A 24,864-nucleotide genomic window follows, 5' to 3' on the forward strand; every position below is an offset into this window, starting at 1 on the left:
GTCAGGGACCCATTTGAGGAGGCAGTCTGTCCTTTCTCAGATCTCAAACTAAGTGCTGAGAGAACCACTACTCTCTTCAAAGCTTTTAGACAGGGACGTTTAAGTCACAGAGGTTTCTGCTGCCTTTTTTTGGCTATGCCCTGCCCCCAGAGGTGGAGTCTACAGAGGCAGGCAGGCCTCCTTGAGCTGCGGTGGGCTCCACCCAGTTCGAGCTTCCCCCTCGCTTTGTTTACCTACTCAAGCGTCAGCAATGGCAGGGCACCCCTCCCTGAGCCTCCCCACCACCTTGCAGTTGGATCTCAGACTGCTGTGCTAGCAATGAGCAAGGCTCCATGGGTGTGGGACCCTCTGAGCCAGGCGCGGGATACAACCTCCTGGTGTGCTGTTTGCTAAGACCATTGGAAAAGCGCAGTATTAGGGTGGGAGTGACCCGATTTTCCAGGTGGTGTCTGTCACAGCTTCGCTTGGCTAGGAAAGGGAATTCCCTGACCCCTTGCACTTCCCAGGTGAGGCAATGCCTTTCCCTGCTTCAACTCACGCTGAGTGCACTGTACCCACTGTCCTGCACCCACTGTCCAACAAGCCCCAGTGAGATGAACCCAGTACCTCAGCTGGAAATGCAGAAATCGCCCATCTTCTGTGTCGCTCACGCTGGGAACCATAGACTGGAGCTGTTCCTATTCAGCCATCTTGGAACCACTGTACCTTGATATGTATTTAAAAGATGAATCCAATTTAGTATTTTTCTATATCTTATCCACTTTCCCCACACCATATATTTATTGAAAAGCCCATCTTTTCCACACTGAATTGAGAAGGAACATTTATTATGTAATAAATTCCTAATTATATTTGGTTTCAGTAGCATATGAACAAAAAACATAAACTTTGTAAAGCAGTAGGATTTATTCCAGCAATGCAAGAATCATTCAGCGTTAGAAAATGCAGTTATACCAGGCATGGTGGCTCACTCCTGTAATCCCAGCACTTTGGGAGGCTGATGCGGGCAGATCACTTGAAGTCAGGAGTTTGAGACCAGCCTGGCCAACATGGTGAAACCCTGTCTCTACTTAAAATACAAAAATTAGCTGGGCATGGTAATCCTAGCTACTTGGGAGGCTGAGGCAGAAGAATCGCTTGAGCCTGGGAGGTGGAGGTTGCAGTGAGCTGAGATCGCGCCACTGCACTGCAGCCTGGGTAACAGAGTGAGACTCAGTCTCAAAAAACAACAACAACAATAAAAATAAAATGCAGTTATATAGCTCATTAGATTTAAAGATATTACACCCACCATGTTGATAAATGTCAGTAGTAGAATCAAATTGACTGAAAGACCAAAGACACTTCCTGATAAATCAAAAAAATTTACTTATCTAGAAGCTGCAGAAGGAAGTCAGTGTGATCAGGATATACAGCAAAAAAATGCCAGCAGTCTTCTTCAGTAACAGACAGAGGTCACTGGCAGATGTGCAATTGTAGATAGCAAATCTAAAAGAGTAGGAGTCATATGAAAACTCCTAAAATTTCAACTGACCCCCTCCAAACCCAGCCTTATATTCATAAGACTGTGGCAATTGTCCTACAGATGAGAGTGGACAGGCACAGAGAACTGTATCATCAGAATTCAATGTATCATCAGTCTCAGTGGAACCCAGTACATACTCGACCACCTGGCATGGTGCAGACAGCGTGGCATATTTAGTATATTCATCCCCTCAGTTTCTTCAAGATGCACATCCTGTTCCAATTCTTTTCTCGAACTTAGATCTGTGAAAGAAGAAAAAGTGCCGGTTATAAACTTCTTTGGGAATAATGTTTACAATCTCTTAGAAGAGCTGCTAAGACCAAATCTATAAAAAGAAAATATATGTAATTATTTCAACAGATATGAAAAATAACATTTACTGGTAAACAATCAAGAACTCATAAAGATAGAAATCTTAATAGCCTAGGACTTTACCAAGAACCTGTAGCAAACATCCTTTTGGTGAAACATCAGAAGTATTCCTACAAATAAAAGCATTTTTGCAAAACTACCAGCATTCAATATGTACTGAAGGTCCTGAAAAATACTCTGAAAAAAAGAAATTGAAAACATTAATATTAAAAGGGAAGGGATAAAATTGCCACTTACAGGAGATAAGATCACCTATACAGATGTCTCACGCCTGTAATCCCAGCACTTTGGGAGGCCAAGGCAGGCAGATCACCAGGTCAGGAGATCGAGACCATCCTGGCTAACAGGGTGAAACCCCGTCTCTACTAAAAACACACAAAAAATTAGCCGGGCTTGGTGGCGGGTGCCTGTAGTCACAGCTACTCGGGAGGCTGAGGCAGGAGAATGGTGTGAACCTGAGAGGTGGAGCTTGCAGTGAGCTGAGATTGCGCCACTGCACTCCAGCCTGGGCAACAGAGTGAGACTCTATCTCCAAAAAAAAAAAAAACTCAATAGATGAACTACAATAACAATATAAGGGTCCATTAAGGTGGTCAGATACAAGATTAACATACAAAAATAAAGTGTTCTATATACCAGATATAAGAAAATATAAAAGGGAAAAAGCTCCATTTACAGTAGCAACAATGAAAAGTGAGATACTTCATAATAATTATAATAATAAATCTTAATACACCTATAACAAAAAAAGATCAAACTTTTCTTAGGGTTGTCAAAGAAGACTTAAAAAAATGTAGAGATAAGTCATGTTCTTAGATGAGAAGACTGAATATTGTAAAAAATTTTAATTATATAATAATGTATAAGTTTAATGCAATCATAAGTAAAATATTATCAACATGTATAATAAAGTTTAATTCAGAAATTCCTCCAGAAGATAATTAGAAAATTCACAGAGAAATTATGCAAAAATATGTAATAAACAATGGGGGAAAATCACAATCACTGGACCTTGCATTACTATAGAGGAAAACAAAAAGCTTTACTAATGATAATAATATGATACGGGCATTGAAGAGGACATAAAAAGAGAAAAGAATTGGTAGCCCAGAAGTCAACCTTACTTGCATATAAATATGGTAATTTAAATCTAAGGGGGGAGGGTAGTAAATGTTATTGGGAAATTTAGAAAATGATTTGGAAAAGAACACATTGACTAAGACATGGTTCCTATGTTAAAGAAGTAAAGAGTTTAGTCAACGTGTACCACATTTCCTCATTTTCTCATCTCTTGTGACATGCACACTATTTTGAGGAGGAAACCAAGGATTTTTTTCCCCAATCTCTTTTCTTTATTCCCAAGAAAATTAGTGGTTCCAAGGCCATGGAGACAGTGAGCTTAATGATTGTAAATTTGAGGTGGATTTTTCAGCACTTTATTAAACAAATGCTACTTATTTTTGCATTTTATAAAGACTCTGGTTTATTGTTTCTAGTATTTGATAAAAGGAAAATGTTTATTGCTATTTGAGATCTTTTACAAATAATGATGATATAAACTTAGATGCAAGTCGGCCTTTCTGAGGAAGTTTTTAAATAGTTTGAATATGGAGAGTGCATTCAAAGATTTTTTTTTCCCTCTATATTTCTCTGTTGAATTCCTTTTTTATTCTAGAACTTGTTGGGGGAAGGAAACAGAGGCCTTTCTCATAGTAGTAAAAGAATTCATCTTTTTTAAAAAAGAATTTATCTTTTTATCTGTAAGAATGAAATTCTGACTGTAATACAGATGTGTTGTTACTTAGACACACAAATAGCTTAGTCAAGGGAGTTTCGGAAATGATCTTCCTGGCAGGGCATGGTGGCTCACGCCTGTAATCCCAGCACGTTGGGAGACCAAGGTGGGTAGATCACCTGAGGTCAAGAGTTCAAGACCAGCCTGACCAACATGGTGAAATCCTGTCTCTACTAAAAATACAAAAAATTAGCCAGACATGGTGGTGGGCACCTGTAATCCCAGCTACTCAGGAGGCTGAGGCAGGAGAATCACTTGAACCCAGGAGGTGGAGGTTGCAGTGAGGCAAGATCACGCCATTGCACTTCAGCCTGGGTGACGAGAGCAAAAAACTCCATCCCCCCCCATAAAAAAAGGAAATGATCTTCCCCTATTAAATGATTAACAGTGTGTTTAAAGTGTATTACTGGCTAGGACTTTATTATTATCAGTAGAAATTCTACTCTCTACAAAAGCTGTCAAATGGTATTTATCATTGTAACTTCTCTCTCTATTTCTACCTCCAACTTAGTGCTGTATCTATAAGAACAGAAGTAGATATCCATGCAGGTGGACACTATTAATCACCTATGTGTGTTATAACTTCAGTTTCTAAACAAGAAGTTTTCCTTGCAGTCTCACTCTGATCTTCAATTGGAATCTCAACTTGAGAACTAGACTTGTTGGACTGCTTTCTGTACAAAACAGAAAACTGACTAAAGTAAGCAAAACCAGATAGATCACAACCCAGGAAAAATACATCAAGTTTGCAGTTCTGAATAAAATTAAGAAAAATAAGAGGAGACTCTATTGATTAATATTTTTTTCATGATGAAACTATGTGCCTACACCTTTTAGTAGTGAAGGAAGATTTTGAGGAGGCTCAAAGGAAGCATCATTGTCCTTCTATTAACTTGGTGACTTGTTGGCTCTCTTTCCTAGCAAGCCTTGATATTCAATCCAAATAGGACTCCTTGGGCCAGGTGTGGTGGCTCACGCCTGTAATATCAGCACTTTGGGAGGCTGAGGTGGGCAGATTGCCTAAGGTCAGGAGTTCGAGACCAGCCTGTCCAAAGTGGTGAAAACTTGTCTCTACTAAAAACACAAAAATTAACCCAATGTGGTGGTGAGCACCTATAATCCCAGCTACTCGGGAAGCTGAGGCAGGAGAATCGCTTGAACCCAGGAGGTAGAGGCTGCAGTGAGCCGAGATCACACCACTTCACTCCAGCCTGTGTGACAGACAGAGTGAGACTCCGTCTCAAAACAAAACAAAACCAAATGGGATTCCTTAGTTATTCCAGACAGAGGATAATTTTCTCTTAACCCTGCATTTTGTAAACTACTAAGGAGAGTGCTGCCCCTCAAATATCTCTCTCTGCAAATCCTAGACAATAGTCTGACAAGGCCTCCTACCCTCACTGCTGCTCTGTCTACCCTCAACTCGGCAACTTACTCCCTTCAATGGAAGCCTGGGAATGGCCTGTGAGGTCCGCGGCTTCCTACTGTTAGATCCCAGCCAGGGCAGCTGCCAAGCATCCCAGACGTGGCATGACCATGAAGCTTTCTGGGGCTTCTCCTTTCCCCTTCACCAGAACTGCTGCCCTGAGGCCCATCTTTGCTATGGACAAAACTGCCCTTTGTCATTGTCACAATGGGTGCTCTTTTCCATAGATGTAGAGATGACTCCTCTGCTTTCCTGCATTTAGTCGGATGACAGAGAACAGAAAAGAAAAATCCATCTCAAGGTCACACACTTTAAACTTCTCTGCTCTCTTCTCACAGATGGAATAGAGATTTGAAGTCAGTTTTTTCTTTTCTTCTATTCTGCACCGTGAAAATTTAAGGTTGTCAGGATGCAGCTCTCTTGGTGGAAATGCTTCTTGTTCTTCCTGGCCTGGAACAAGGAATTGAATTGAAAAGGTGTCTATAGCCGGGCGCGGTGGCTCAAGCCTGTAATCCCAGCACTTTGGGAGGCCGAGACGGGCGGATCACGAGGTCAGGAGATCGAGACCATCCTGGCTAACACGGTGAAACCCCGTCTCTACTAAAAAATACAAAAAACTAACCGGGCGAGGTGGCGGGCGCCTGTAGTCCCAGCTACTCGGGAGGCTGAGGCAGGAGAATGGCGTAAACCCGGGAGGCGGAGCTTGCAGTGAGCTGAGATCCGGCCACTGCACTCCAGCCCGGGTGACAGAGCAAGACTCCGTCTCAAAAAAAAAAAAAAGAAAGAAAAGGTGTCTATAGAACATTCTATTGATACCTTTCAATGCATTAGGGGGAAACCTCAACTCTGTCTCCTGATTCCCCACCCCTACTTTCAACAAGCACAATAGTCCAACCTTCTAGCGTAAGAGAAATAAACTTTCAACATGGTGACTCCTGGCCTATGGTCTTAGCCTCCCAGGACACAAGTAAATCCCCTGTGTGATCGTTTGGTTTAACCTGTGTTATTTCTGCTGCTTATGTTAATGTGCATTTTATGTCATTACGGGTCTTTTTTTTTTTTTTAAACCTGCACCAGTTACTTGCCATAAATTTACACAGTTTTTAAGAGTTCGTTAATATTTCTTGAATATCTTCTGTCAAGAATTTTAGTGTCACCTTCTGACGTGAAGAACTATGTGTAGTTCTTTAAGGTAGAGATACAAGGAAAAGAAATGAAAAGCAAAGAAAAAGAAAAAAAATGAAGAGTGGTGATCACTGGGTTGGCCAACATCGTTAGTCTTTGTTTCTCATTCTGCCTGTGCTTCTTCATATGAGCTACCTCCCAGTTACTACACCCCCACAGCAGCTTGTCCCAGATGGCAGTAGCAGAAAGGGAGCCGGAATTACTCAACTCTGAAAGGCTTTCTCAATGTATGGGTGAATGGATGGGTGATCATGTGTTTGCTTTACTATTTTTGGTGTTTTAGGGTGAAGAACAGAAACAATACGGCAATCACCAATTTTGACTGGCAACACCACAGATCAAATTGCTTCTCTGCTCAAAAGCCTCCACTTTCTTTCTATCTATCTTGCGATATAATATAACACCATAATACAATAGAACAACACGTTCTCATTGTGGTCTACAAAACCCTACAGGATTTCACTGCTACCCAATATTCTGACTTCACCGGCTGCCATTTTTTTCTTTCCCCCTATAATCTAGCCAGTAACAATAGCCTCCTTACTCTTTTCTAAACATGCTGGAACACTCTTATCTGAGGGCCTTTGAACTTACTCTGCCTGGATCTCCCTGTCCCCAGGTACTTACTAGGTTATCTCTCTCACTTACTCAGTTCTCTGCTCAAGTATCACTTTACAAAGGGCCTTTCCCCAGCCACGCTTTCTAAACTGGTTTCCTTCTTACCCTCATCATTCTCTATTCCCATAACCAGTTTTACTTTTTTATAGTACTTACCATCTTTTGTTATATGTTTGTTTATCATTTGTCTCCCCCAGCCAGAATATATAGATTTCATGACCTTGGATTTTTGTCTATGGCCTATATCCCAGCACTTAGAATAACACCTGGGACAAAGCAGGTATTCAAACATAGCAGATGCTGTCATATCCTCCTAGATTCCTTGGATTGTATCATTCAAGTGTGCTCTGGCCAACTTCAAACTGCCTGTATCTGCATCTCCAAGCTCCAGGACTCTTTCTAGAAATGATATAGAAGACCATTCTACCTATTCTATGCATCAGGCTTGAGGATTTACAACATCACTGCCACAGAGCAGGCCTCAGTCAGTGATTCTCATCATTTGAGGCATAAATACTACAACTGCCTTGCCCTTCAATGGAGGAGAATGAGAGTAAGGAAAAGAGGGGAGGGGAGTTGTCCTGAGACTTTGGTAGCTGTCTTAATAATACACCTTTGTTGGCTGCCTTCTTTCCCTGCATCATTTCCCCCTCGTCTGCTGGTTTTAATTTATCAAGCAAATAATTCACTCTCACTCTCAAATTCTTATCTCAAGGTCTGTTTGGGGAATCCAAACCAAGAAAATAAATATTTGCTATTGTTGAATGAAATATTCATAGCAGATTCTGGATACACATGTAGAAAAAGGCTGGATGGGGGCAGTCAGAGCATAGTTTCACAGACAGCAGAAAGTCGGCTGAGCAGCAAGGAGAAGGAGCTATCACCAATCAGGAGGAGACAAGTTGGTTGCATTAATAGGACTTCCAGGATGATGTTGAAAAAAAGAAAAGAAAAAAAAAAGATGCATTAAGGTGAAAATGAAAATGAGTCCTTGGCAGCATCTGAGAATCAGTATCTGTAGTTGAGTCCTAGAAATGGCTGAACACAGAAACAAGCACACGAAATGCCAACTTCATGGGTGTGAAACCTGTGCAGCTGCACAGACTGCACGCTCAGAATGACCCTGTGTTTGCCTTAATGCTCTGCTGTTGCCATCTTGAAATTCTTAATAATTTTTGAACAAGGGGCCCCATATTTTCATCTTGTACTGGGCCTCACAGATTATGTAAGCAAGCCTAAGTTCATTCCATAGTTTCTCACTGCAGTTTAGGAAAAGTCAAGAACAATAGTTCAGGAAGAATAATAGAATGTTAAGGATTTAGAATGAAAGAAACAAGACTTAAAGCGCTGGCTCACTAAGGAATTCTCAGGGTCTTCCCACAGTCTACTTTAGTTAAGAGTGCTGATTTCCGGTCTCAGATACAGCCATATTGGAAACAGAAATAAGTTATTTAGTAATATTTCATGGTACTAATTAGTACAAATATGAAAACATTTGAAATATATGTGTATATGTGTGTGTGTATACATATGTATAAACTATATAGTTTATAGTTTGTTTTGTTCAGAGAAAAAAATACAGTTGGTGCTAACTAGAAAAACACTGATGAATGGCAGGGCGGGGTGGCTCCCGTCTGTAATTCCAGCACTTTAGGAGGTTGAGGTTGGGGGATAACCTGAGGTCAGGAGCTCAAGACCAGTCTGGCCAACATGGTGAAACCCCCCATTTCTACTAGAAGTACAAAAATTAGATGAGCATGGTGGTATGTGCCTGTAATCCCAGTTACTTGGGAGGCTGAGGCAGGAGAATCGCTGGAACCCAGGAGGTGGAGATTGTAGTGAGCTGAGAGTGTACCATTGCACTACAGCTTGGGCAATAAGAGTGAAACTCTGTCTCAAAAAAAAAAAAAAAAAGAACAAAAGCAGAAAAAAACACTGATGGAATGCTAGCCAAAAAGTCATATTTTTCATCACAGTCGACCTGTAATGTTCTGTTTTTGTGGTATGTGCCCTATTAGCTGCTAGTGGCTTTTTAATTGATCATTCATCTGGCTGTATAATTGGGAGGCTGCCAGGAATTTTTGATGTTTCCTGTCTGAAAAAATGGCATATAAAATGCTATTTTGAAATATGCCATTCTACTTATTTCCACTTAAAATAGAGGAGATTGAGAACAGTACATGTAAATACCAAAAAGATGTCTTCTGATATTAAAAAATAAATAAAAAAGTATTTGAGAAAAACATTAATGATCCCCCTTGTGGGAAATTTTGAAGCTTGTGGATTTTTAAGCAGGGAGGCAAATAAGTAAAGCATCGCAGCATTTTTCATTAACTAAAAACAGATGTCATGTGATAATGGGTGTTACATCTGCAGCTGACACCCACTTCAAAGAACAGGTGCCTCTAGTTGTTTAAAAAAAAGAGAGAGAGAGAGAGAGAGAGGGCAGCTCTTATAGCAGTCTAAAGCAGCCTTCATGAAGTGATGAGGGGGAGCCATGGAAAGACTAGTCCCTTGGACGTTCTGGGTCACTATGTCATGGTGGTACATCTGGGCACTTAGATCCTCAGTGACCTTTCTCCTGGGTAAGCCTTCAATGTCAGAGGTTAAACTGCTAGATGATTCCATTTATTTAAAAGTTACTACTTCAAATGCAGTAGAATGAAGTGCAGGCCTTCCTTTACATCATATACAAAAATTAACTCAAAATGGATGAAAGATCTAAACACAAGAGCTAAAACTATAAAATTCTTAGATGCACACATGGGGGAAAAACTTCATGACATTGAATTTGGCAGTGATGTTAAGATATGACACTAAAAGTACAGTCTAAAAAAGAAAAAATAGATAGATTGGATTTCATCAGGATTAAAAATGTTTGTGCATCAATGAATACAATCAGCAGAGTGAAAAGACAACCCACACAATGCAGAAACATTTGCAAATCATGTATCATATAAGAAATTAACATCCAGAATATATAAAGAACTACACCTCAACAACAACAACAAAACCAACTCAATTCAAAAATAGGCAAAGTACTTGAATAGATATTTCTAAAAGGAAGATATACAAAGGACAATAAATACATGAAAAGAGGCTCAATACCATTAAGCACCAGATAAATGCAAATCAAAACCACAATGAGATATTACATCACACCTATTAGAATGCTCATTGTATATATTTTGTAAAGTGTTGGAGAAGAAGAGGAGAAATTGAAACCCTTGTGCATTGCTTATGGAAATGTAAAAGGGTGTAGCTGCTTTGGAAAAATGGTGTGACAATTTCTCCAAAAAATTAAATATAGAATTACCATATGATCCAGCAATTCCACTTCTAGATCTATACCCAAAAGAATTGAAAGCAGGAACTAGAACAGATATTTGTATGCCAGTATTCAGAGTAATCCAAAGGTAGAAATAAACCAAATGTTCATTGACAAATGGATAAACATATGGATTAACAAAATGTGGCATATACATACAGTGAAAAATTATTCCATCTTAAAAAGAAATAAAATTAATAGATGCTACAATATGGATGAACCTTGAAAACATTGTGCTAAGTGAAATAAGCCAGATGCAAAAGGACAAATAGTGAATGATTCCATTTATATAAGGGATCTAGAACACAAAAATCCATAGAGACAAAAAGAATAGTGGTTAATAAGGGCTGCAGTGGGGGGAACTAGGGAGTTATTGTTTAATGGACACAGAGTTTCATTTTGGGAAATGCTGATGGAAACATTCTGAGATGGATAATCACCATGGCTGCACAATATGAATGTACTTAATGCCACAGAACTGTACACTTAATTGAGACCAGCCTGGCCAACATGGTGAAGCCTCGTCTCTACTAAAAATATAAAAATGAACTGGGTGTGGTAGCGTGTACCTGTAGTCCCAGCTACTTGGGAGGCTGAGGCAGAAGAATCGCTTGAACCTGGGAGGCAGAGGTTGCAGTGAGCCAAGACCGTGCCACTGTACTCCAGCCTGGTGACAGGGCAAAGACACTGTCTCAAAAAAAAAAAAAGAAAAAGAAAAAGAAAAGAAAAGGTGAAAATGGTAAATTTAGACTTTTTCTCTTGTTTATATTGAATTTTTTTTTTTTTTTTTGAGACGGAGTCTTGCTCTGTCACCCGGCTGGAGTGCAGTGGCCGGATCTCAGCTCGCTGCAAGCTCCGCCTCCCGGGTTTACGCCATTCTCCTGCCTCAGTCTCCCGAGTAGCTGGGACTACAGGCGCCTGCCACCTCGCCCAGCTAGTTTTTTTGTATTTTTTAGTAGAGACGTGGTTTTACCATGTTAGCCAGGATGGTCTCGATCTCCTGACCTCGTGATCCGCCCGTCTCGGCCTCCCAAAGTGCTGGGATTACAGGCTTGAGCCACCGCGCCCGGCCTTATATTGAATTTAACTGGAAATTGAATTAAAGCTTAGTTCAAAATTCTGCCTTCTATAATAGAGGGTGGCGTGTTCTCCCAACTCTATTTTAACTTACCTCTGAGACATATTTGTTCTTTTCCTTAAGAGCTAATGTTGAGGATAGTTTCATTCTTTCAATCCACTTTTCTGTTGTGTAGTGACAAAGAGATGAAGGAAGAGAAAGAGAGTGAGCTCAATCTGGGCTGGTGCAGTCCTCGCTGAGAAATCTTGTTCTTCAGTGTCCTTTGGGGATGTTAAATGTCCTATCCTATGGCCTACCCCAATCAAGCAGAGGTAGATCCCATCCATGAGCTCACACTGCAAGACACCTGGCAATCGGTGAGACGACAAGTCCTTGCAGCCTTTTGTCTCAACTTAAGTTCTAAGTCAATTTTAGGAGCTGCTACTCTTGAGGAATTTTTCATGACTTTTCCCACCACTATCAAGAGACACCCTTGACCCAGTGCGGTGGCTCACGCCTGTAATCCCAGCACTTTGGAAGCCCGAAGTGGATGGATCACCTGAGGTCAGGAGCTCGATACCAGCCTGGTCAACATGGTGAAACCCCATCTCTACTAAAAATACAAAATTAGCCAGACATGGTGGTGGCCGCCTGTAATCCCAGCTACTAGGGAGGCTGAGGCAGGAAAATCACTTGAACCCGGGAGGCGGAGGTTGCAGTGAGCCAAGATCTCACCATTGCACTCCAGCCTGGCCAAAAAGAGCAAAACTCTGTCTCGAAAAAACAAAACAAAAAACAAAAACAAAAGAGAGACACCCTTACTTAGCACACTCTATAAAATTTTTAGCTCATCTTTTTTACTCCTCTCTGTTTATGTCTGGGAAGAATTGGAAGCTGTGCAATGCCATGCTGTGTCCTATCAAAATCTTTTTTTTCTCTCCTATTCACCACTTAATCTAATTTTATAGTCCAAATTTACCCACTCTTCCTAGTTCTGTTGCTTGGAGGGGAGATTCTGTGATCCTGCTTTATTCCACACATTTTCCCCCAGAAGTCTCTTTAAAAAAATATCTCGGCCGGGCGTGGTGGCTCAAGCCTGTAATCCCAGCAGTTTGGGAGGCCGAGACGGGCGGATCACGAGGTCAGGAGATCCAGACCATCCTGGCTAACACGGTGAAACCCCGTCTCTACTAAAAAAATACAAAAAACTAGCCGAGCGTGGTGGTGGGCTCCTGTAGTCCCAGCTACTCAGGAGACTGAGGCAGGAGAAAGGCGTAAACCCGGAAGGTGGAGCTTGCAGTGAGCTGAGATCCGGCCACTGCACTCTAGCCTGGGCGACAGAGCAAGACTCCGTCTCAAAAAAAAAAAAAAAAAATCTCCACAGTAAAGATTCCTAGATGACCTATACCAACATGATTCAATCAGTCTTGATTAATTATAAAAGTTTTGATATTTTAAATTGAACAAGTGTTGCAATAATTAAAGACCAATGCCAGACTACAGTGAAATTATGACTACAGTTAAATAGGTAGCATAGGCCAGGCACAGTGGCTCATACCTGTAATCTCAGCACTTTCAGAAGCCGAGGTGGGTGGATCACTTGAGGTCAGGGGTTCAAGACCAGTCTGGACAATATGGTGAAACCCTGTCTCTACTAAAAATACAAAAATTAGCCAGGCGTGGTGGTGCACACCTATAATCCCAGCTATTTGGGAGGCTGAGGCAGGAGAATAACTTGAACTTGGCAGACAGAAGTTGCAGTGAGCCAAGATCATGCCACTGCACTCCAGCCTGGGCAACAGAGGGAGACTTCCTCTCCAAAAAAAAAAGGTAGCATAATCTTGAAGGAAACAAAACAAAAACATAGAATCACAGGATTGGAAATGACCCTATAAGTATGTACGTTGATGATATACTGTCTCTGGGTAGACGCTGGGCTGGTAGGGTGTTTGCAATTTGCCCTTGAGAGATTGGATATATATAACACCAAACACACACACACACACACACACACACACACACACACGCACACCCAACAATAAAAGCAATATATACCAAGGGGCAGTCTAATCTCAGTTCTCAGTGAAAAAGAGAATGCCAAGGTCTGCAGGGAATAGCCTTTCTGTCATGGAGGGAACGTTAGCAGCACCTTGAATGTTATCTGGACGTAACTTGGATGTCTCTTTTATGATTTTTGAGTTAAAAAAATTATTCTTGCTTCACAAACTGCACTATTTTAAATACAGCATGATTTTGGGACAACATAGGTCATACTTTCAGAAATGTTGTGTGGGAAAATTAATGAAACTTTATGACTAACAAGGAATGCATCCAGTGCTTTGTTTTCATGTCCCTCTTCATCTAAATGACTCTATCCTAGAATTAAAGACATGGAGAAAACAATCCCCAGCTGTCTCTAATATCATGTTCTGTAATTTACAACCTTGTTTCCTTTTACCAGTCATAATTATTGCAATTTTAAGCAGCTTGTGGAAGAACAATCTCTATTTAAGTCACTAATGGACAAATAGTAGATTTTAGCTATAAAAGTGTATGTCAAAATGACTGTTAAATTTAGTTGGAAGAAAAACTGAGTGAAACTTGCTAAGAAAATGAAAAGCAATGGCAGACATTGTCCTATAAATTTTTAGAAAGGAATATAAAGCCATCATAATTAAAACACTGTGAAACTGGTACAAGAATGAGAAGAGCAATAGTACAAAAAGCCCATAAACAGATATGACGAGAAAGAAGAATGAAGTATATGAACAAAATGGCATTTCTAATCAATGGGGAAAGGATAGTTATTCGATCGTGTTTTGATAAATGGCTAATCATTTGAGGGCAAAATATAAAATATATTGTTTGTATCCTATACAGGTGTCTCTCTAACTCAAACAATATCGCAAAACAGATTCTAGAGATATCATGTTCTCAAATGTTAAAACTAAAACCTTTAAGTGCCAGAGAATAATTGTTAATATTTTTACAATATTCAGGTAGAGTGAGAATTTCTAAGTTTGGTGCCAAAGGTGGCAGATTAGTTTACATAAAACTTAAAACTTGAGAGTTGTTTTATGTTAAAACATGAAAAATTAAGAATCGGCCTGGGCATAGTAGCTCACACCTGTAATCCTGCTTTGGGAGGCTGAGACAGGTGGATTGCCTGAGTTCAGGAGTTCGAGAGCAGCCTGAGCAACATGGTGAAACCTCGTATCTACTAAAACATAAAAAATTAGTCAGGTGTGGTGGTGTGTGCCTGAAATCTCAGCTACCCAGGAGGCTGAGGCAGGAGAATTGCTTGAACCCTAGAGGCAGAGGTTGCAGTGAGACAAGATTGCGCCACTGCACTGCAGCCAAAAACACAAACAAACAAAAATAAATTAGTAAAAAATAAAAATCAAAAGAAAAAAGACTGATAAAAATATTGCTACATGTATAACAAAGGAGTACTACATAACAAGTCCACAGAAATGAATAATGAAAAATGCCCAATATAAAAATGATGAAGTATATGAAAAGGCGTTTCACAAAAGAAGGTAAAATAAAATATAAATAAATTTTAAAATTTGAATACCGTTAGTAATGAAAGAAATACAGAGTTTTAAAAACCCGGCAAGATATCATTTAAAGCAAAACAATAACAAATGGATTAAGATTGTTTTTAGTAATACTATTTATTGTTACAAGGTTAATTCACTGCCAGAAGCACTTTGGCAAGCATTAAAAATATTTGTTTAAGTGATTCCACTTTCAGAATTTATCCCAAGATCTTAACTATATCTGTGCACAGAAATAGTCACAGCAGGGTTGCTTAGTGAAAAAACTGTAAACAACCATATGTTCAGTTAATTACATTATTATATATCCATACAATACAGTCTTTTAACGTGATGCTGTACAAAATATCTAATGACATGAAAAATGTCTATTGTAGAAACAAAGCACAAATTACAAATTTTGCATATAGTCCAATATAATTCCATCATTTCTTCTCCCACCCCAAACCCACCCCAGGCTTATGCTTTCCTCAGTGATGGTATTTCTGGAGACTTCATTTTACTCTTTTTTTTTCTTTGTGTTTTCTGAATTTTCTACTGTAAACTCTTGTAAGAGAAAAATGTTAATTTTTTCAATAGTAAATGCCAGAAGTTTTTGCCAGTAAGTGTCTTCTGAGGGAACCGCCCTGATAACATTTTGTGGTTTTGATATAATAACATCTGCTGTCCAGAGTGAATTTAATCCTGATGTTGTGTCAGTAGAGTTTCTTAATCGGGAAAACCAAACTGCTTTGTCCTTCTGCAACATCACAAAATTGGTTTCACAACCGGGCCGAAAACCAGAACTTAAAAATGATATGCGTTGAAAATATGATGGTGCCATTAGATGGATGTAAAAGTTATTCAGTTTGCTCCAGTTACCATAGAGGAGAAGAATAACAATGAGTGTCTGGACGGGCTAGATTAGAAATCTGGAGGACTAGGTTGCGGTTTCATTTGTTCCATCAGTTAGAGGTGTGCTTTGGGATTAATGAGAATCATCACCATAAAAATAATTGCAGGCATTATTATTATTAATCATGTGATTACTATATATTACTTTCTGCAGTTCTTTTTTATATTATCCCGAATCCTCACAACTTCTTTCTCAGGCTATTTAATATCCCTATTTTACTGATAAAGAACTGGGCTTTGGAGAGCTTGTTGATTTACTCAAGATTACCCAGCGTCTAAGTTGCAGAGCAACGCGTGATGATATTTTCAGTTTGTATAGTTCACTAAAGCTCTGATTGCCCCAGTAAACATCAATTAAAGGCCATGGCTTTTGTTTACTTTGGAGGCACTGGTCTAATGGTGTGGTTCACAAAGAAAGGCCCACTATTCTGACCAAAAATTTTCCACTGCTGCCATCATTCTATTCAGGAAATAATAAATGCCTCTAAATACAATGCATTGTGTTAGTTATGGCAAGATACACCATTGTTGAAAATAGTCCACTCTTTAGAAGCTTAAAATCCAGAATTCTGGGTATGAATCCTAAGTGCTTCACATACTAGCTGTGTGGACCTTGGCTTTAACTTCACTGTGCCCAGCTTCCTTATCCGTAAAATGGGGAAAGGAAGAATAACCATCTCAAAACTTGCTAGAAGGATTAAAAGGATTATATGTATGGTGCTGAGACTGATATTTGGCATTCTTAAGTACTGATATGTGCTAATGAAACAATATATAAATACATAACCAATCTAGTAGCTAATTGGATAATGTTGATAGCATTCACTGATAGAACTACTAGTCTACTTCAAAGTTTATACATGTATGATTTCTTTTAGCCACATTTCTCTTGAGCAATGGCCCTGTGTATATATTGAACTAACTTATGCCTTTTGTTACCTGGTCCTCTGCTTGGTTATATTATCTGAAACATACAATCAGTAACATTTCTAAACTCACTACTTCGTTGGCTAGGTTAAATGATAGAAGACATTTAAAAGCACTTTATATGAAAAAATATGTAAATATATGTATATTAGTAGTAGTAGATCATTTAATTGTCTACTCAGTAGCTTTCTGTAAGCACAGAGATTGAAGAGGAAAGAAAAGGACTAAAATCATAATTAGGGTCAAATCTAGAATTAACTTTTAACAACACAATAGCGTCCTCAGTGTGTGAGACACTGTTTCTTTTAAGTATGGTCCAGACACGCAAGATGATGTGAATAGATGTTTTACTAAAATTTGACAGAATTCTGAGTAGTTATTGTTTTATCACTTTAATATGCGTGACCACCAGCCTTTCAACGACTTTGTAACCTCATACAAAGTTCTGATTATGTATCCCTGTCTAGGTTGGCAAGTACAAAGAATATATTGAGACATTTATAAAGTCAGAAAAGACAGTCCTATTTCATAAATAAAAGACAGAGTTAGTAAACAAATATTTAAAAATAGGGGTAAGTCTCTTGGTTAAGCACATGTTGTAAATTAGCAGCAGTGCTAACTAAATAATGAAATTCTTGGCAAAGTACAGTTTTCTGCCAAGTCAGATGAGATTGTTAAAATATAAATGCACAAACACATACTTAATCTCTTAATTTCACTCATTTTTATATGACTTCATTGTAATTTAAAAGTAGCTCATTGAATAGCAAACTGTGTGTGACAAGTACTATGCTAGAAGCCTAGAATTGCAAAACAGCAAGGACCATGCAAGGGAAGCAATCTGGTCTTTGGAGGCTATGCTTTTGCTAATCTTTAGAGTACATTACATGATTTCCTTATTCAGAAATTGTTAGGATTTTAAAACATAAATCCAATTATTTAATGGAGAGTTCAGTTGCATCCAGCCTACCTATCAGATGAATTCACTCATTAAAGAACAGGTATAGTAGTGAGAATAGCTGAAGTAGTTAGTATCTCAGGAGATTCTCAGCCCCAGGCCAGGCCATTTTCACTTAGAATATAACCATAATCACGCACATGTCAAAACTCATTTACTGTAAAAATCATATTGGTTTTGAAATCAGTTAATACTCATTTAAGTAAAGGCAGTGAAAATATCTCAAAGACTTTCCCTCACACCTTCTAGTTCTCTCTCTTCCTTTGCTGACCTTCATGGGCTCAGTGTTGGAAAAACATTGAAATAGCATTGTTTAGCAATATCTTTTACAATTCTACTTTACAGTTGATGAGAAATTTAAAAAATCTTATTCTTTCAAAAAGTGATCTAGAATGGAAACTCAGAAGACATCTTGTATTACAAAAATGTAACCAAGTCTAATGTTAGACTTGAAAAGCTCAGAGTATTTAATCTTATTTACTTTAAACAATGGAATAAAAATCCAACAAAGCCTCAAGGGTTTTAAAAAATTGTTTTTGGAAATAAGAAAAGCTTAATTTAAGCAGTAAAGATAATTATCATGCTTAAAAAAAATAAGTAGCAGTGAATCACCAAGACCCATTTTACTATGAGTCATAATGATATGTGGTCTGAGTCTTCAGTAGATATACCTTTCTTTCTTCTTCTTCTTCTTTTTTTTTTTTTTAAGAATACCCTTTGGTGGTTTTCTTCTTCCTCCGGATTTTTCATAATTTGGCATTGCTTTCTGGGGCTGAGACTTTTCATCTCTAGAAGATTCAGCACCCTATAAATAAAGTTCTTGTGGTTCACATGGTACAATAGGACTGATCATATAGATGAGTCCCCTGCAGTGTCACCTACTCAGCTTCTTTCCCCACCCCATCCTGTCTCATGTGCAGACACATAAAATGTTCAGTTGATAAACAGGATGGCTTAAGGTAAAAGGTGAGAAGGAAAAAAAGGATAATATGAAGTGTTTTGAGGGTACAGATATTATATCTTTTTTTTTTTTTGAGATAAGGTCTCACTCTGTTGCTCAGGCTGGAGTGTAGTGGCACGATCATGGCTCACTGCAGCCTTCGACTCCTAGGCTCAATCAGTCTTCCCGCCTCAGCCTTCCAAAGTGTGGGATTACAGGCATGACCCACTGCACCCAGCTGAGATATTACATCTTCATATGCCCCTCTGTTGACTAGCACATTTACTCTGTATCTTATAGGAGATTAATAAAGATCTGTCAACAATGTGAATGAATGAATGAATGAATGAATGAATGAGGGGTCCTTGAGAATGGTTTGCAGCCTCTTGTACTGCATCTGGAAAAGCAACTGAATTGAAAGAAAGTTGTATATAAGGACATTGGAATAATAATAACATCTATTATAGTACTTTATAATAGCTATAAAATACTTTCACATGGTTTATCTCTTTTGAACCTTACAAAACCCTTGTTAAGGAGGCAGATGTTATTAAACACGGAAAAGATGACAATGTTTTCCTTCAATATATCACTTACAAAGCACCAGCCTGTGGGAGTGTTTGTCCCCTGGATAGCATATCATTAGTTGTGGTCATTGTGGTGAGCAACAAACCATTTTAAAGATTAGAACTGCACCAGTTTAAGGATGAAATAATTAATGCAACAAGTAGTCTTTATGTACACATGGACAGAATGGTGAGGAATGGGATGGTATAGAAGCTTATAAACTGTTATGTAAACAACAAACATTTAATGAGAACTTACTATATGCCAGGCACTTTGATGGGTCCCTTTTCATACATTTTTCCCATTTAACGAATGAGGAAATTGAGACTCTTAGAGATTGAGTGACTTGCCCAAGGCCACAGAGTAAGTATATGCCAGTGGTAGAATTCTAATACCCAAAAAGTAAAATAAAAGTTCCTGTGTTGTCCAAGTGTGGTCACGCCTGTGATCACAGCACTTTGAGAGGCTGAGGTGGGAGGATTGCTTGAGCCCAAGAGTTTAAGACCAGCCTGGGCAACAGAGTGAGACCTTGTCTCTAAAAAAAAAAAAAAAAAAAAAAAAAAAAAGTTCCTATTTTAAAGAGCTTGAAGGAAAAACCGTGAATAACACACATCAACAGATAAATATAGATGTGGCACAGAACAGACTCAATTGCTCAAATTAAAAATTCAAGCAGTGCACACTGCATGAGCAAAAGTGGTTGTTGAGTTCTTGAGAGAGGTCAAAAACTTGAACTGACCCTTGAAAGGTGAATAGGATTTGGACAGGTTGTGTGGAAGGGGAAGGTGTTTCAGGCAAAGAGAAATTCATCAGCAATTTGCAATACAAGTATGAGCATAACATAGTCAAGGGACAATACAAAGCCTGGGAAGATTTCCATGGTCATTCGCAACCACGATCTTGTATGATTTTAGATATGTCAAAAAATTCAGAGAGATATTAGACTGGTCCTACAGGAGGTTTGAGGGGGATCAGTGGGGGGCCATTGAAAACTGAGTATGTTGATAAAAGTTCCATGGAGGATCTAAATCTAGAGCTCAATTAGAATGAAATTTTAGACCTTACGTATGCATAGAGGGGAAAGAGAGACTGAGAGAATGCTCTTGGTAAAGTATGCTGGGTTCATGGTGTGTTTTGGTAGAAAACAACATTGCTGTGGGCCTTGGATACCAGGCTAAGGAGTTTGTACTTTTTCACCCAACATTGAGAAGTTTGGGGTTGCCTGCCATGGAGGACAGGCATGGATAAGTCTTTATTCTAGAAAAATTAGCCATGTGGCTCTTGATAAGACTGACTGAAGGAGAGGAGAAACAGCAGCCAGAGTTAGAACCATTAGGAGGCTTTTAAGATAATTGAGCATGAGCATGTGGAATGGGCTGTGGAAAAGAAAAAGAGAGACAGAAAAATGCGGGCTGGGCATGGTGGCTCATGCCTATAATCCCAGCACTTTGGGAAGCCGAGGCAGGCGGATCACTTGAGGTCAGGTGTTTGAGACCTGCCTGGCCAAAATGGTGAAACCCCATCTCTACTAAAAATACAAATATGAAAATAGGCAGGCATGGTGGTGCATGCCTATCATCCCAGCTACTCAGGAGGCTGAGTCAGGAGAATTGCTTGAACCCAGGAGGCAGAGGATACAGTGAGCCAAGAACAAGCCACTGTACTCCAGCCTGGGCGACAGAGCAAGACTCTATCTCAAAAAATAAAAATAAAAATAAAGGAAAGCATGGGGACCTACTGGATATGGATTGAGGAGGAAAGAGCAAAGACAAAGAGGACACCAAGGGTTCCAGTCTGGTGACTAGATGCCTAAGGACAGCTGGGCCACCTGCCTAATACTCTGCAGTGTTCAAAGCTCTCTGTTTTTATGATATGATTTCACCCTTTACTTTTATGATAGACCTGTAGGCTGGATATCATTCCTCCTGTCGATGAAAGAAGAGACTGAGAGGTCAAGCCAGAGCTCCTAAGCACCTGGCATGAAAAGGCAGTGAGCATAGGGAGTTGGTAGGGAGTGGTGTGGGGATTGCTGTGAACTGGAGAGTCTAATTCTTATCTTCCATTTTTCATAGATTCTATTGTTCACGTTTTACTTAATTAATTAGAGATGGGACCTCACTATGTTGTCCAGGCTAGTCTCGAGCTCCTGGGCTCCAGTAATCCTCCTGCCTCAGTCTTTATTCACATTTTAATTTTTCTGCAGTTGGGGTGCATCTTACAATCCTATAGTCATTGCCAGTGAGGTGGCGGTCATAATGAAGTTATTATCATAGCTGTTTGTATTATGGTTGATTCATGCATTATTTAATGCATGCATTATTGACACTACATGTGATGATTTACTTGCCATATAAGATGTCTTTTAAAAGTATACATTGAAAGTGAAGGTAAGTGTATACAAAGAAAGGCATGTAAACAAACCTGTGGGATATACATTTGATATTTAACCACATTCATTTTCTATTGCCTCTTTATAACAAATTTATACAAATGTAGTGGCTTAAAATAAATAGCACAAATATATTATCTTACAGTTTCGTAGGTCAGAAATCTGATGGAGGTATCACTGGGCTAAAATAAAGATGTTGGTGGGCTGTGTTCCTTTCTAGAGGCCCCAGGGGAGAATATGTTTCCTTGCTATTTCCAGCTTCTAGAGGCTGCCCACACTCCATGGCCCCTTTCCTCCATCTTCAAAGCCAGCAGCAGCAGGTAGAAGCCTCACATCGCATCTGCGTAACCCTTCTACTGTCTTCACATCTCCCTCGGACTCTGACCTGGGAAAGGTTCTCAAGTTTAATGACTCATGTGAGTGGGGTGGGTCTACCTAGATAATCCAGGATAATCTTGCCATCTCCAGGTCCTTAACTTTAATTACATCTGCAAACTCCCTTTTCCCATGTAAATTAACACATTTCCAGGTTCCAGGGATTAGGAGTCGGTCACCTATTGAGGCCATTATTCTGCTCACCACAGTGTTAAAACAAAAATTCATCTTTTGAGCAAAGACCATAGCAAAGAAACAATTGATATTCTATGGGTCTCCAAAAAGGAAGTTATTACAGAGTAGGTACAACTATGTTCAATGTTATTACTGAGATGTATGTGGAAGATTTTACCAAAAACCAACCAGTGCAACTAAAGTGAAAGGGGATTTTGTTCAGTCTCTCAAAATGGATATATTTCCAATCCAAGAGGCTTTACTGATAGAGACTTAGAATATCAGAAGGATAATGATTTTCTAGACTGCTTAAAATCTAAGCTACATAACTTTTCTCTATTTTAATGTCTGAACTAGTTCAGCCTAGTTAAGTACTGATGTTTTTCAACTTGGCTTTGTTAGAACTAGAATTTGTCCTCTTTTTGCCCCTTGACCTCTTTCTATGATAAAAGTGAAAGAATAAGACAAGCGTTACAAGTCAGAGCATGTGTTATTCCTGGGCAAGAGTATGTTAGTGACAATTTCCAGTGTGGGTGGATTGGAGGTTCTGGAGGACGAATGAATATTTTCCAGTTTGCTTTTCTGTCAACATCAAAGACTCTGTTGTCACATCTGCCCCATCTACTGCTTCAGTCTTATGCCTATTATATAATATGTTCTCGACCTTAAGACTTTTTACAGAGGTTTTGTTTCATATATCTAAGTTTTTAGTTAATTAAGTGAAAGCTTTTTGAGTAGCTACTTATGCCAAAACAGTGCTAGAGGCTTCAGTGTGTGTCAGTGCACAGAATTTAATCCTCAGAGTGCATCCAGGAGGCACATATCCCATTACTGGGAGATGGTCTTCATTTGTTCCTGGCAGTATCCCCCCAGCTAACACTCAGCTAGACTTACCTTCATATGATATTGGCCATATCCAACAACATCACATCCTCTTCAAATGTCCAAGATTTGCTAACATGGAGGCTATGGGAAGCCCTAAATGCTCTGGTGGAGGTTATTAGGTGGGTGCAAAAGTAATTGCCTCCCAAGGCAAATGCTTTTAAGAAAACAAGTCATGTAGATAACAGGTTTTTGGAACTTTTATTTAGCAAAAATCAATAATGTTAATTTTTAGTTATGCTTGCATGAAAGTTGTGACAAAAGCTAATCATCTTTTATATCTAAATCCCTAGCCCCTTTGGATTTTATCAGCAGTTGTAATTGTTCAATAAATATTAGAACAAAGACATGACTTAAAAATAAAATACCAGGCATAGCAAAAAAACTAAAGAGAAGTGACCGGCTAGATTTGGCATAAATAAATAAATATCATGAAGCAGCACTTGTTTATGCAAATTTCCAATTCCCCTTCCAGTGCCTCTGCTCCCATCCACTGGGGCCCACCAAGCCTATTTCTGCTGGTTTTTACTCTCCCTTATAGTGAAGGTGTTGGCTGATAAAGGATTCAAGTGGCAGCTGTCCATGGAATATTCACTTTTACAGTGGCTTTAATGTCCTGATAAGGTTTGGAAAAATCAAAGAATAGCACCCCTAATGGTAGAATCTCAGGGGTAGACACCAGGGCAAAAAAATTCCTGTTTGAAGCCTTCAGGTCTTCATTTTGTGGTGACTTTTTAGGCTGATGTTTTTTGCTACCCATTCAGGTCAAGACAGTAGTCCTTATCATTTCACTTATCAGTAAGATTCTAAAATGAGAACCCATGTCCCCAGGTTATTTCTTCTCCAGAGTTCAAACGTGAAACCATGTTCCATCAAACAGGATCTTAACTGTAACTTCAATCCTATGCAGATTAAAAAAATAACCTTCCATTCCCAATGATGTTGGTTTTTCCTGGTCAATCATTTGCATGTGACTTTATTTCATGGGGTCTCTAATTACACGCCACCGGAAGACAAAAGGTATCGTAGGCTGCTCTTGTGGCTACAGTTATGATAAATCATGGGAGTGATGCAATAGTTGAGAGTATCTGTGGGTGTGAGGCAGTGTATGCTAGTGCTGCCTCGAATTGGCTCATGAGAGCTGATTGTGTGCATTTCTTCCCAACTCAGGTCCAATAACTTCATACTGGTAGTCTGAAATTGGATATGGGGGAGGGAGTATTTGCACCATGGAATTTGGCAAACAATACAAATCAGGGTTATTGATTGATTGGCTGATTAATTTCAAGAGAGCCGGCTTACCATTTCACCACGGGTGTGGGTAATCTATGTCTCCCAAAGAAAGAAATATGCACTTTATTCCTCAATTAATATTTACTCATTTTATCTTAGCTGACCCTAAATCAGGTCAGCTGAACTATTACCTCAGGAGCATGTAAGATTGCGGACGACATAAAGACCTGCATTCGTTAATAAATATGAGTGCCTTCTGGGTGCTGTGGATGCAGTACTGACTAAAGTCAGACACAGTACTTGCCCTCATGGTGCTTACAACTTGCTGGAGGAGACAAATGTCAATAAAAGAATGCCATAAATAATGTAAAATTTAGCCATGGTTAAGAGCCGTGAAAGACAGAGATGTCATATTACCAGAGTGTGTAAAAGGAGGATTTGACTCAGGGAAGGAAGGAGAAGCTTTTGTAAGAAAGTGATGTTTGCCTGAGATTTAAAGGAACAGCAGGATTAAAATAGACAAAGCTAGCAGGTGCATAGTACCTGGCACACGGTAGGTGCTTATTAAAGATAAATGGTGGGTAAATTATGTTCTGCTTGTGCACTGGAACCTCTGTTGAACTTTGATAGCAATTTCCTGGGAAATATGGGTTTCTTTC

This window comes from Trachypithecus francoisi, unplaced genomic scaffold (assembly GCF_009764315.1).
Source record: "Trachypithecus francoisi isolate TF-2019V2 unplaced genomic scaffold, Tfra_2.0 Lachesis_group15, whole genome shotgun sequence".
Taxonomy (NCBI): Eukaryota; Metazoa; Chordata; class Mammalia; order Primates; family Cercopithecidae; genus Trachypithecus; species Trachypithecus francoisi.